The 15,000-nt window shown below is 43.4% G+C and overlaps 1 pseudogene; it reads right to left on the bottom strand.

Annotated features, from left to right (window-relative positions):
• Window positions 1-6,948: 6,948 nt before the first annotated feature.
• The window catches only part of LOC123514895, a 33,061-nt pseudogene continuing 25,009 nt past the window's right edge, over window positions 6,949-15,000 (bottom strand).

The following is a 15,000-nucleotide window of genomic DNA, read 5'->3' as shown; positions in this document are numbered from 1 at the left end:
TCTTGAGTCCTTCGCTCTCCTGTTTCTTCTTATTCCCCTTTTAACTCCCTGTGTGCAATCCTCTCTTTCTTTACTCATTACTCTTGTTTGTTTGTGTCCTCAGATCTTATCTTATCTCCATTTTTCAATTTCTTCATATTTCATCCCTCATTTTGTTATTCCCGTCCTATTCTTCTCTTTTATTTATCAAAACCTCCTCCTACTCCTCTTCCCTTGCATTCACAGCTAGCCCCTCTTTTTCTTTCTCCTCCTTCACACATACACACACACACACACACACACACACACACACACACACACACACACACACACACACACACACACACACACACACACACAATATTCAATTCAATTCAATCTTATTGACCACGGCAACAATTTTTAATACAGCTGAAGGAATGGTCCAGAAAAATAGACAAAGTGTTAACGATCTCGTTACACATAAACAAAATCACCATACATTAGCTTTTCAAGCATGACAAGACAATATTATTATCACAGTAACTCACAAAATAAAACAAACAAACAAGCAAACTAAAGAAAATAAGAAAGTTCTCTTAAAGCTACCACCCAAAGAATACACAAAGCTTAATCTTAGGAAATATATTCAAAAGACAAACAAAAAACAAAAAACCGTTAAACTAACCACATAAAACTAAAACCTTGTAAACAATAAAATTAATAAAACCCAGTAAACTTACATTAATTCCTAAAACATTAAACTAACCACATAAAACTAAAGCCTTGTAAACCCAATAAAAGTAATAAAACCGAAGTAAACTTACATGAGTTCCTAAAAATCTTATAACATTCAAGTAACTGGAATTAATCTAATTTAACTTTAAAAGTGTATTGAAAACAGTGAACAATTGACTATGGCTTATAAATATCCAATATTTTATACAATATACAACATCTTTCAGCATCGCTATATCTGTCAGAGAAAAAATCAGAGATATTAGAGAAATTATAACTTTGTCTCAAGTGTCTCACACACACACACACACACACACACACACACACACACACACACACACACACACACACACACACACACACACACACACACACACACACACACACACACACACACACACACACACACACACACACACACACACACCACATTATAGTTAAATAAAGAAATCGAGAGGGCCGGGTTCGAGTCCCGGCGCGGCGAGGCAAATGGGCAAGCCTCAATGTGTGGCCCCTGTTCACCTAGCAGTAAATAGGTACGGGATGTAACTCGAGGGGTTGTGGCCTCGCTTTCCCGGTGTGTGGAGTGTGTTGTGGTCTCAGTCCTACCCGAAGATCGGTCTATGAGCTCTGAGCTCGCTCCGTAATGGGGAAGACTGGCTGGGTGACCAGCAGGTGACCAAGGTGAATTACACACACACACACACACACACACACACACACACACACACACACACACACACACACACACCTCGTAGTGTAGTAGCCAGCACGCTCGGCTCACAACCGAGAGGCTCCGGGTTCGAATCCCTGTTCACCCAGCAGTAAATAGGTACGGGATTTAGCTCGAGGGGCTCTGGCTTCGCTTTCCCGGTGAGTGGAGTGTCTATGAGCTCTGAGCTCACTCCGTAATGGGGAAGGCTGGCTGGGTGACCAGCAGACGGCCGTGGTGAATTACACACACACACACACACACACACACACACACACACACACACACACACACACACACACACACTCACGTCATAGCCAGCCTATAATTAGTTCCTCGTGAATATTCTCATTGTGTGAAGATGTAGGAAGGAAAAAGAAGTGAAAGGAGGAGGAAGAGAGAAGGGGAAGGAAAATAAAAAGCTAAGCAGAAAATTCGACGAACATTTCTTCCGTGAAAAAAAAAAAAATGTAATAAAATGAAATACGAAAATAGACAAAGGGAGAAAGAAACATTGAGGTAGAAGTGCAGTGGTTAGCACGCTCGACTCACAATCAAGAAGGCCCGGGTTCGAGTCCCGGGAAGCGGCGAGGCAAATGGGCAAGCCTCTTAATTTGTGGACCCTGTTCACATAGCAGCAAATAAGTACGGAATGTAATTCGAGGAGTTGTGGCCTCGCTTTCTCGGTGTGTGAAGTGTGTTGTGGTCTCACTCCTACCCGAAGATCGGTCTATGAGCTCTGAGCTCGCTCCTTAATGGGGAAGACTGGCTGGGTGACCAGCAAGCGACGGTGATAGTGAATTACACCCACCCACCCACCCAGCTACCCACAACACACACACACACACACACACACACACATACACACACTCATAGTCACGTATTCACACACACACACACACACACACACACACACACACACACACACACACACACAGTGTCTGTGGTTAGAGCGCTGGCTTCACAAGCCAGAGGACCGGGGTTCGATTCCCCGGCCGGATGGAGATATTTGGGTGTGTCTCCTTTCACGTGTAGCCCCTGTTCACCTAGCAGTGAGTAGGTACGAAATGTAAATCGAGGAGTTGTGACCTTGTTGTCCCGGTGTGTGGTGTGTGCCTGGTCTCAGGCCTATCCGAAGATCGGAAATAATGAGCTCTGAGCTCGTTCCGTAGGGTAACGTCTGGCTGTCTCATCAGAGACTGCAGCAGATCAAACAGTGAAACACACACACACACACACACACACACACACACACACACACACACACACACACACACACACACACACACACACACACACACAAATTGCATTACTTGCATATGAAACAGTGAGTATTCTTATAGGAATCATACATATATTTTGATATTTAGAGCGGAAGTGGCAGTGTATATGGTGGCAGTTTCTGTGGTGGCAGTGTCTGTGATAGCAGTGTCTGTTATCGCAGTGTCTGCAATGGCAGTGTCTGTGGTGGCAGTGTCTGTGGAAGCAGTGGCTGTGATGGCATTATTTATTGTGGAAGTGTCTCTGGTGACAGTGTCTGTGGTGGCAGTGTCTGTGGTGGCAGAGTCTGTGGTGGCATAGTCTGTGGTGACAGTGTCTGTGGTGGCAGAGTCTGTGGTGACAGTGTCTGTGGTGACAGTGTCTGTGGTGGCAGAGTCTGTGGTGACAGTGTCTGTGGTACAGTGTCTGTGGTGGCAGAGCCTGTGATGGCAGTGTCTGTGGTGACAGTGTCTGTGATGGCAGTGTCTGTGGTGGCAGAGTCTGTGGTGACAGTGTCTGTGGTGACAGTGTCTGTGGTGGCAGAGTCTGTGGTGACAGTGTCTGTGGTGGCAGTGTCTGTGGTGACAGTGTCTGTGGTGGCAGAGTCTGTGGTGGCAGTGTCTGTGGTGGCAGTGTCTGTGGTGGCAGAGTCTGTGGTGACAGTGTATGTGGTGGCAGTGTCTGTGGTGACAGTGTTTGTGGTGACAGTGTCTGTGGTGGCAGTGTCTGTAGTAGAAGCACTGTGATGGCAGTGTCTGTGTTGGAAGTGTCTGTGATAGCAGTGTCTGTAGTGACAGTGTTTGTGGTAGAAGTGTCTGTGATGACAGTGTTTGTAGTGGCAGTATCTGTTGTAGCGTTGTCTGTGATATCAGTGTCTGTGGTGTCAGTGGAAGCAGTATCTGTGACGGCAATGTATGTGGTGGCAATGTCTGTGGTGGTAATGTCTGTGGGGGCAGTGTCTATGGTGACAGTGTCTGTGATTGCAGAATCTGTGGTGGCAGTGTCTGTAGTCGCAGAGTCTGTGGTGATAGTGTTGGTGATGGATGTAACAGGGATGGCAGTGTCTGTGGTGGCAGTGTCTGTGGTAGCAATATTTGTGATGGTAGGGTCTGTGATCACAGTGTCTGTGGTGGCAGTGTCTGTAATGACAATGTCTTTAACAGCAGTGCCTTTGGTGGCAGTATCTGTAATGGCAGTGTCTGTGGTAGCAGTCTTTCATGGCAAATTCTGTTATGGCAGTGTCTGTGGTCGCAGACTCTGTGGTAGTAGTGTCAGTGATGAATATAACGGGAATGGCAATGTCTGTGATGGCATTGTCTGTGGTGGCAGTAAGGAGAATGGCAGTGCCTATAGTGGCAGTGTCTGTAGTGGCAATGTCTGTGATTGCAGTGTCTGTGGTGGCAGTAAAGGGAATGGCAGTGGTTGTGGTGGCAGTGTCTGTAGTGGTAGTGCCTGTGGTGACAGTGTCTCTGGTGGCAGTGTCTCTGGTGGCAGTGTCTGTGATGGCAATGCTGTAGTCGCAGTGTCTGTGGTGGCAGTGTCTGTGATGGCAGTGCTGTAGTGGCAGTGTCTGTGATAGCAATGTCTGTGGTGGCAGTGTCTGTGATGACAGTGTGTGTGGTGGCAGTGCCTGGTGTGTCAGTGTCTGTGATGGCAATATCTGTGCTGGCAGTGTCAGCGATGGTAATATCTGTGGGGACACTGTCTGTATTGGCAGTATCTTTAATGGCAATGTCTGTGGTGGCAGTGTCTGTGGTGGCAGTGTCTGTAGTTGCAGTGTTTGTGATGGAAATGACTGTGGTGGCAATGTTTGTGGTGGCAATGTTTGTTGTGGCAGTGTCTGCGATGGCAGTGTCTGCAATGGCGGTGTCTGTTGTGACAGTTTCTGTAATGCCAATGTCTTTGGTGGCATTGCCTAACATGGCAATGTCGGTGGTGGCAGTGTCTGTGATGGTAATGCGTTTGGTGGCAGTGTCTGTGTTGGCAGTGTCAGTGATGGCAATGTCTGTGAAGGCTGTGCCTCTGGTGGCTGTGTCTGTAATGGCAGTGTCTGTGGTGGTAGTGTCTCTGATACCAATGTCTGCGGTGGCAGTGTCTGTGATGACAGTGTCTGTGGTACCTGTATCTGTGGTGGAAGTGCCTGCGATGGTAAAATGTGAAGTGACAGTGTCTGTGGTGGATGGGTCGTTGATGGCAATATCTGTGATGGCAGTGTCAGTGATGGCAGAGTCTGTGATGGCAGTAACAGGGATGGCAGTGTCTGTGGTGGCAGTGTCTATGGTAGCACTGTTTGTAGTAACAGTGTCTAAGTGGCAGTCTCTATGATGGCAATATTTGCGATGGCAGTGCCTGTGGTGGCAGTGTCTGTTATGGCAATGTCTGTAGTGGCAGTATCTGTGATGACAATTACTGGATAGCAGTGCCTGTGGTGGCAGTGTCTGTGGTAGCAGTGTTTGAGGTTGCAGTGTCTGTGATAGCAGGGTCTGTGATCGCAGTGTCTGAGGTGGCATTGTTTGTGGTAACAGTGTCTGTGATCGCAGTAACTGTGGTGGCAGTGTCTGTGATAGCTGTGTCTGTGATGGCAATACCTTTGGTGGCCGTGTCTGTAGTAGCAGTGTCTGTTGTGGCAGTGTCTGGGATTGCATTGCCTTTGGTGGCAGTAACAGGAATGGCAGTGTCTGTGGTGGCAATGTCTGTAGTTGCAGTGTCTGTGATGGCAGTGTCTGTGGTGGCAGCATCTGTGATGGCAGTGTCTCTGGTAGCAGTATATGTGGTGGTGATGTCCGTGATGGCAATGTTTGTGGTGGCAGTGTATGTGGTGACAGTGTCTGTGATGGCAATATCTTTGGTGGCAGTGTTTGTGATGGCAGTGCTTATAGAGGCAGTGTCTGTGATGGCAATGTCTTTGATGATAGTGTCTGTTGTGGCAGTGTCTGTAGTGGCAGTGTCTGTGGTAGCAAAATATGTGGTGGCAGTGTCTGTGATGGCAATGTCTTTGATGGTAGTGTCTGTGGTAACAGTGTCTGTTGTGGCAGTGTCTGTGATGGTAGTTTTTGTTGTGGCAGTGTCTGTGGTGGCAGTGTCTTTGATGACAAAGTCTGTGGTTTCAGTGTCTGTGATGGCAATGTCTGTGTTGGCAGTGTCTGTGGCGGCATTGTTTGTGATGGCAATGTCTGTTGTGGCAGTGTCTTTGGTGGAAGTGTCTGTGATTGTAATATCTATGGAGGCAGTGTCTGTGATGGCAAAATCTGTGGTGGTAGTGTTTTTGTGGCAAAATCTGTTGTGGCCGTATCTGTAGTGGCAGTGTCTGTAGAAGCAGTGACTTTGTGGCAGTGCCTGTGATGGCAATGTCTGTGGTGGTTTTGTGTGTGGTGGCAGTGTGATGGCTGTAACGGGATGGTAATGACTGTTGTGACACTGTTTGTGGTAGCAGTGTCTGTGATGGCAGGGTCTTCAATCTCATTGTCTGAGGTGGCAGTGTTTGTAGTAACAGTGTCTGTGATTTCAGTAACTGTTATGGCAGTGTCTGTGATGGCGATATCTGTGATGGTAGTGTCTGTTGCGGAAATGTGTATGTTGTCAATGTCTTTGCTGGCAGTGTCTGAAATTGCAATGTCTGTGATAGCAGTGTCTGTGGTGGCAGTAACGGGAATGGCAGTTCCTGTGGTGGCAGTGTTTGTAGTGTTAATGTCTGTGATGGCAGAGTCTGTGATAGCAATATCTCTGGTGGCAGTGTCTATGTTGGCAGTGTCTGTGATTGCAATGTATTTGGTTACAGTGTCTGTGGTGGCAGTGTCTCTGATGGCAATGTCTATGGTGGTCGTGTCTGTGGTGGCAGTGTCTCTGATGGCAATATCTATGGTGGTCGTGTCTGTGGTGGCAGTGTCTCTGATGGCAATGTCTATGGTGGTCGTGTCTGTGGTGGCAGTGTCTCTGATGGCAATATCTATGGTGGTCGTGTCTGTGGTGGCAGTGTCTCTGATGGCAATGTCTATGGTGGTCGTGTCTGTGGTGGCAGTGTCTCTGTTGGCAGTGTCTGTGATTGCAATGTATTTGGTTACAGTGTCTGTGGTGGCAGTGTCTCTGATGGCAATGTCTATGGTGGCCGTGTCTGTGGTGGCAGTGTCTCTGATGGCAATGTCTATGGTGGTCGTGTTTGTGGTGGCAGTGTCTGTGATGTAAGGTCTGTGATGGCAGTGTCTGTGATGATTGTGTCTGTGGAGGCAGTGTCTTTGATTGCAGCGTCTGTGGTAGCAATACATGTTGTTACAGTGTCTGTTTTAGTAATTTCTGTGGTGGCAGTGTGTGAGATGGCAATATCTGTGATGGCAGTTTCTGTGATGGCAATGTCTGTGGTGATAGTGTCTGATAATAGTTTCTGTTATGGCATTGTTTGAGATGGCAGTATCTGTGGTAGCTGTGTCTGTGGTTGTAGTGGTTGTTATGGCAATGTCTGTGGTAGCAGTCTCAGTGGTAGCAATGTCTATAGTGTCCCTGGTGGCAATATCTATGATGGTAAGGTCCATGGTGGCAGTTTCTGTGGTGGTAGGTTTTGCAATGACGCTGTCTGTGTTGGCAATGTCTTTGGTTGCATTGTTTGTGATGGCGCTGTCTGTGTTGGCAATGTCTTTGGTGGCAGTTTCTGTGATGACTCTGTCTGTGGTGGCAGTGTTTGTGGTGGCAGTATGTATGAGGGCATTGTCTGTGATGGCAATGTCTGTAGTGAGAGTATTTCTGATGGCGCTCTTTGTGTTGGCAGTGTCTTTGGTGAGAGTGGCTGGCTATGATGGCGCAGTCTGTTGTGGCAGTATCTTTTGTGGCACTGTCTGTGGTGACAGTGTCTGTCGTGGCTGTTTCTGTTATGGCGGTGTCCGTGGTGGTAGTGTCTGTGGTGGCAGTGAATGTGGTGGCAGTGTCTGTGATGGCGATGTCTGTGGTGGCAGTGTTTGTGGTGCCTGTGTATTTCGTGGCATTGTCCTTGAATGTGGTGTCCTTGATGACAGTGTCTGTAGTGGCAGTGACCCTGGTGGCTGTGGGTGTTGGAGAATTGATGAGAGTAGTGCATGGAGGTTAGAACTTTGGTTCATAAGTGCTGCACACGATACCAATTCTTAACAGGGACTGAAGAATAGTATGTGTTGTTGCCTGCCTTCATTTCTGTCTGTGAGATTAAGCAGTCATGTGTTTTCTTAAACCTGTCTTATGAGAATGCACTAACATAATTATAGTTCTATAATCATTATATTATTCTAATGGTCGATATAATTTTATCTATGTTCAGTCACAATAGTTTTACATCTAATCATTTCTTACTTTCCTTGTAAAATAATGAGTTATTAGAATGATGAAGCGAGGGAAACGTTGAAATACATCTCTACCATATAAATGATCCTGATACTTACTCACTATTTTTTTTACCTGCTCGAAATGTTGCTTGTTTGCAGTGGTGTCATCAAGGATTTTTTTTATTCATTATTATTATGAATTTTCTTATGCATAAGGGAGGGTCACCACCACTTATAACATCAACTTCCCAAAGAGAGAAAAGAATTGCAAAATTTCCTCCATATTATTTACCAGCAACATTTAGATATATATTCGTCATTCTCACGCTTCTTTGTTTCCGAAAAAAGAAATAAAATAAATAATAATGATAATATACTAAGTTATTTCCTACAAATTTGAATCAAGTTGTTAATGTTACCCCTATAAGAATTTTAGTTTTCTTCTTTTACAAGAATTTAGAAATAATTTTATGTATAACTATAATAAAACGTGATGACCGTGCTTGCAGTATTTTCTCATAGTCTTTGTATTGTTAATTTTATGCTTTTGCTGATAATACATTGACAGAGAATAAGATTGAGGTTGGTAATGGTTCTCTAATCACGTAGACCAGCCAGTCAGTAAGAGCATCGATCAGCAAAATTTGTGTGACTTTATGAAACACTCCTTACTTCTACAGACACTCTATCCTCCCATCTCTTCTATGTACTTGTGACAGAGTGCAGTAAAGTTAATGGCGTGAGAGGATGGTAGTTTAGCAAGCGTTCACCAAAGTGAGTCTGACTAATCATCTCTGTGGCGTTTGAATGACAGTCTCTAGTAGTAAAAAGATAATAAACATTGTAATGAATTCTTTTATTAGAGTTTTGTTATATTCTAGTGACCGAGTTAAGTTAAGAGTGTAGTATTAGTAGTAGTAGTAGTAGTAGTAGTGGCAGCAGAAGTGGCAGCAGAAGTAGTAGTAGTAGTAGTAGTAGTAGTAGTAGTAGTAGTAGGTGTAGTAGTAGTAGTAATAGTAGATGTTGGCGTTGTTATTTGTTGTTGGTTGTTGTTGTTGTTATAGAAAATTAAACGTTTAGGTAATACTGCATGATTAAAATACTGAGGGTAATGATGGCGATGGTGATAACGATAGCGATTATGATGATGATGATGATGATGATGATGACGATGATAGCACTGCACCAGATGATCATAAGAGAGTATAGCGATGATACAAACGTCCCACAAACCTTGATATAGATAACATAACATAACAAAGCTAAGGAAATAATAAACGCTTATTCACTCACACACGCACAAACTCTCTCTCTCTCTCTCTCTCTCTCTGTTAAAAAAAAAACCCGTAAAAATAGATGAAGAGACCCTCCAATTGTCTCCCAGGAAAGGAAAAGCAAGGCAAAGCAAATTATGACAAAGACTCAGGATTTATGAGGAAGGAGCAGAGTCATGATTTACGAGAGAGTGAGCCAGCCAGCCAGCCAGCCAGCCAGCCCCAGCAATGCTACAGGAATATAAAGGGCAATGAAGGGAAATTATACGGCGCACGTTAAGATGAACAGCGCATGCGTGTGGAACGTGCGAGGACATGGTAACACTGTCCACTAACACACACACACACACACACACACACACAGTCGTTCTTCTATGTATTACTATCAGTATGACGGTCATTGTTGCTTACCAGAGAGAGAGAGAGAGAGAGAGAGAGAGAGAGTCGTGTTCAAGGTCTTGGTAATAGAAGTTGCAGTAGTCGTTGTTATTATTATTATTATCATCATCATGTCTCTCTCTCTCTCTCTCTCTCTCTCTCTCTCTCTCTCTAGCCAATAGTATTAGTAATCTAAGAGAAAACTGTAATTTTTTTTTTTTTAATTAAATATTCAACTAATGCGTATAATGTTCAAAGCTGGTTGTTGAATGGAAATAAGTGTTTGATTAGTTTGTGGGTGATGGAACAGCATGAAATAAGCAGAGAAATGTGAAGAAAGTGGTGAGGTCTTACACTTCACACAACAATGTTCTTCCTTTAGTCATTGGCTGGCTGTACGTATAACACCCCCTGAAAACCCTTATTCTGAAACGCTTTGTTCAATCTCTCTCTCTCTCTCTCTCTCTCTCTCTCTCTCTCTCTGACGATTAAACTGGTTTTCAAGCGTGTTTATTCTGTTGATAATGTAAAATAGTTATTAATTTGTCACCAGAACCATAAAGAAACACCCTTGGTTGCCTGTGTCACTTTGATTAGAGCTCCTCAAAAGACACTCAAGTGTGCGCAGTAGTGTTTCAGGAAATGTCGCCTCCTCTTTAGTCAAAGGACTGTTATCACTTGAGGTTATACTGGTTTTTATGTGTTTATTATTGTTAACATGATTTATAAATCAGTAATAGTACAGACACTCTCCAAAACTTGACTACTGATATCTGTTGCCTTCAAAATTGTTGTGTTTCAGGATGTGGCACCTCCTCTACATTTAAAGAACTGTGTTTGAAGTTTATAGATGTTTTCACAGTTATAGTGACTCATTAACAGCAGCACAAACACTCTCAGGAAGCCGACTAATAATCTCAGTGTGCTTTGAAAACAGTTGTGTTTCAGAAAATGGCACCTCTACATTTAAAGGACTCTACTTGAAGTGGTTTCGTTGGTGTGTAGGTGCTTTTATTGTTACAGTGACAGATTAACAAGATGTTTCTACATTATTAAAAGCAGAAACCACCTCCTCTACATTCAAACAAACTTAATCGGATTTTTACAAGTGTTTTCATGGTTACAGTGACAGGTTAACAAGATTTCTACATGGTCAACAACACAAATACTTTCAGGAACCCGACTTATAATCTCAGTGGCCTTTGAAAACTGCTGTGTTGAGAAAGCAAAGTGTTTGAAAATAAGGCAAGTTCGTTAAAGGAAGCCACATGTGTGCGTCGGTGTGAGGGTGTTTGATGGAGAACAATACCGCCCGCCGCCCGCCGCCCCTTTGAAGCCTCCCGTAGCTACACTGACCTGATGACCTCCTCCCTCCCAGTCTCCCCTCCGTACCACTGCGAGAGGGAGTCATGAACGGCCTGTTAGATGTCGCTGCCTCCTCATAACCTACTCTGCTCTAACTTACCTTTGACCTTATCTTATCTAACGCGCATTATCTAAACTTCTAATCTAACCTAACTGTAGCTACCTAATCTAACCTAACCGTGCTTACACATAACCTCAACTTCTAACGTAACCTAACTGGACCTAATCTAACCCTAACTCAGCTTTTCAAACCTTTCGTAACCTATTCTGACCTACTTTAACCTACCCTCCTAACTTTATCCTAACGCCTATTATAACACAATCTTCCTTAACATACACCAATCTTCCCTTCTTAACCTTCAATTCATAACCTACCTAAGCTTTCCCCGCCCTATCTTACTCTATCGTAGTTTGCCCGGCCTGCTTCTCTAACAGCCTACCCAGAGTGGCGCGGGTCAGGCGGCCTGCGTGATAATCCTGCAGGCTGTGTGGCTTCGTGGGACTCCCGCCAAGATTACTGGTATTGATCTGACGTAGAGAGAGAGAGAGAGAGAGAGAGAGAGAGAATTTGGCGTGTCCTTCAGGTCGTCCCGCTGAATGGTAAGGCGATGAGACTACACGTGTCTCATTCATGTCTGTAACACGTGCCTGCAGGGGAGCTCGTGCAGGACAGAGCATCAGACGGCAGCATCACATGTAGTAGCCTAACCTAACCTAACCTAACGTAACGCTATTGGTGGATATAGTAGGAATATTTAATACTACTGTCAAGTCCCAGTATTAAATATACCTACATATCTCCACCATTCACCATTCACCATTAATAATTTGCCATTCACCATTTACCATTAACGAATATCACGGTAAAGTGACACACACACACACACACACACACACACACACACACACACACACACACACACACACACACACACACACAACATCCATTAAAATTTGTACTATCCCAAGTCTATCGCATACTGAGTCTTCTAGTGAAAAAAACAAAAGAAAAAATAGAGAAGTTTGTTAGATTGTCACTGAAAACACATTCAATTACCTCATTATGTTTCCCCTCTCTTTAGTGTTTCCATCCTCGTGTGACCTGAACTCATTTGATAAGAGGGAGGTTTCAACACATTCCATCCTCTTTTCTCCTCATCCACACAACCACTTTTATTTTTTTTTCTTTTCCCCTTCTCTTGCATATCACAATTCCACACTTCCACCCTTCATTCTGTCCCGTTCTTTGGGCCAACTCTCTCGGATCTGCTCGGGGACTGGCATGTGAGTGGGCCTTTTTTGTCTAATCGTTTTCGTTGCTCTTATCCAGATTTCCCCTTTTACACACACACACACACACACACACACACACTCACAAAAGAAATAATAAGTAAATAAAATAAAATAGATAAATAAATAGATAGAAATAAAGAAAGGTAAGTCAGGTTCATTCTCGTTGGTTATTCACTTTTTTTTTCTTTCTTTCTCTCTCTCTCTCTCTCTCTCTCTCTCTCTCTCTCTCTCTCTCTCTCTCTCTCATGCAATAATTAAAATCATGCAGCGAAACGCAATACATTCAAAACTAAACTGTATCGTCACGTCCTTGATGAGAGAGAGAGAGAGAGAGAGAGAGAGAGAGAATGAGGAATCGAAGGAATTGTTAGAAATGACTGTAAGGAATGTTGAATCTCTCTCTCTCTCTCTCTCTCTCTCTCTCTCTCTCTCTCTCGCACGTGCTCCTCAAGTTAACAAACAGAGTCCCAGTTTTTATCCGTCCATTTTCAACAAGTTTTCCGCAACGCTGACCTTCACGGACGGCAAGAGTGAGAGAGAGAGAGAAAGAAAAGAGAGAGACAGATAGAGAGAAAAATAATAAGAAAATAACGTAAAAAACACAGGATCTAATAGCAAACATGGCAACTTTCCTCACTGAGCGACGGGGATAAAGTTACCAGCTCGCCTTTTTCTCCCAATTTTCACCACAACACAAGCACGGCCTCAGTTGCCCATGAGACAGTGGAAAGGGAGGCTGTGTATCCACCGCGCTCGTGTGCCTCGTGAGGACCCCTGTATACTATAACACTGTGTTACACCTGTGTGGTTACCTCAGCGCGTCACGGGCCGTCACGTGGCCGCTGACCTACACTAGTGACGGTGTTGGTACAGTGAAGTGAACAGCGGAAATACTGGAAACAGATTTATAGTGAAACTTTTAAACGTAATCCGAGCTTGGCGGGAACTGACTGACTGTGTGTGTGTGTGTGTGTGTGTGTGTGTGTGTGTGCGTGCGTGCGTGTGTCGTCATTACCTGGGTGTGTGTGTGTGCTCGTCCACGCCTCACTGTCTGTCTGTCCAGGTGAGTTTTACGTGCGTGTATGTGTGTAATAGTAGTAGTAGTAGTAATAGTAGTAACTGTTGTTGTTGTTGCATGATCAAGAGACTTATCTAAGAGTAGGTAAGGAAAGATTACTACTTAACTGGTATTGGATAAATGTCAATTATCTATTTATCTATTTATCAGTCTGTCTATCTATTGGTCATTATATCTATCCATCCTTCACTGCCTGTCAAATTCGTATTAATAATTTGTTGTTGATGTTTACATTACAAACTACTACTACCACTACTACTACTACTACTACTACTACTACTACTACTACTACTACTACTGCCACTTCTACTATTACTTTTCCCCTCTACTTCCTCGCTTTCTACCTCCCTCACTCCCTACCATCCTTCCTTCCTTCCTTCCTTCCTTCCAGAGTGACCACCTGTCCCTTGAAATACAGAATCGTTCCATATTGAATTGCAATGTTGCGTTTTTTTTTTTTTAACTAATACGGAACGCCAGTTGTTCTGCATTGGACTCTATGAATGGTCAAGCAAATGAAGTAATGAACTGAAAATCGTCGTGACCTTAATTCTGAGTCAAAATGCATAACTAGTTTACAGAAGGACGCGTTTTTAGAGAATGTTTGTGTTTGTAGTCGTGGTTGGTATGGCTGTATTCAGAAACGTCTTTCCTTGTCACTGCGACAATTTTCCAAGGTCACAGAGGCAAGTAGCCAGGTTTTCAAGACTGTTTCTCCTTTTGATAAACTAGAAATCTTGTCATTCTCTGACTAGAACCAAAGAAATACTCTTGAAAACACGAGTATCTTCAACTGGAGCCCTTGGAAATTAGTGAAGGTGAGAGTACAGCATTTGAGGATAGCGAGGGGTCTGCACAGTGTCTCCCATCACCGCCACCAAAGACTGTTAGGTGTGAGACAGCGTAGGGACGGGGGTGGAGGGTTGGATAACTGCTGTGTTGCTGTTTTCAGAAAATGAAAACAGAAAAAAATAGATGAATTAAAAAAGGAAAGTACAAAATAGATAAGTTATAGGAATAAAACACAGCTGATCTGTGTCGGGTGTCAGTTCTTAAAAATAAACAAAATGAAAATAACATGATTAAATAAAAAAAGAATGCCTAAAAAATAAAATAAAATAATAAAATCAAATATGTAAAGAGAGAGAGAGAGAGAGAGAGAGAGAGAGAGAGAGAGAGAGAGAGCGCCATAAGTATCCAAGAACGGGAAACTTGATAAGACTATTCATTGCTTTGGTAGTTTATTACTGACACCCGAGAAAAGAGGTAGATAAATAGATAGAGAAATAAATAAGTAAAAGATAAATGATATATATATATATATATATATATATATATATATATATATATATATATATATATATATATATATATATATATAAACGAAGAAACAAGGTCTACCAGTGGACATGAACGGGAAACTGATTAATTCTCTCTCTCTCTCTCTCTCTCTCTCTCTCTCTCTCTCTCTCTCTCTCTCTCTCTCTCTCTCTTGCACTGTTTATTCTTCTCTCACTTCTTATCTTCCTTCTTTGTTCTCTTTCCTTTAGTGTAACAATTTTTGTCCACGCCTTTTGTAATGTATCAACTGATAGATAGGCCTGCGTTCTGAAATTATGTATCCTCGAGTTTATATAGTCCAGATCAATTTGAATGACT

Source organism: Portunus trituberculatus, chromosome 38 (genome assembly GCF_017591435.1).
Source record: "Portunus trituberculatus isolate SZX2019 chromosome 38, ASM1759143v1, whole genome shotgun sequence".
Taxonomy (NCBI): Eukaryota; Metazoa; Arthropoda; class Malacostraca; order Decapoda; family Portunidae; genus Portunus; species Portunus trituberculatus.
Note: the sequence above shows the minus strand (reverse complement) of the source record. Positions and strands in the feature narration are given on the sequence as shown.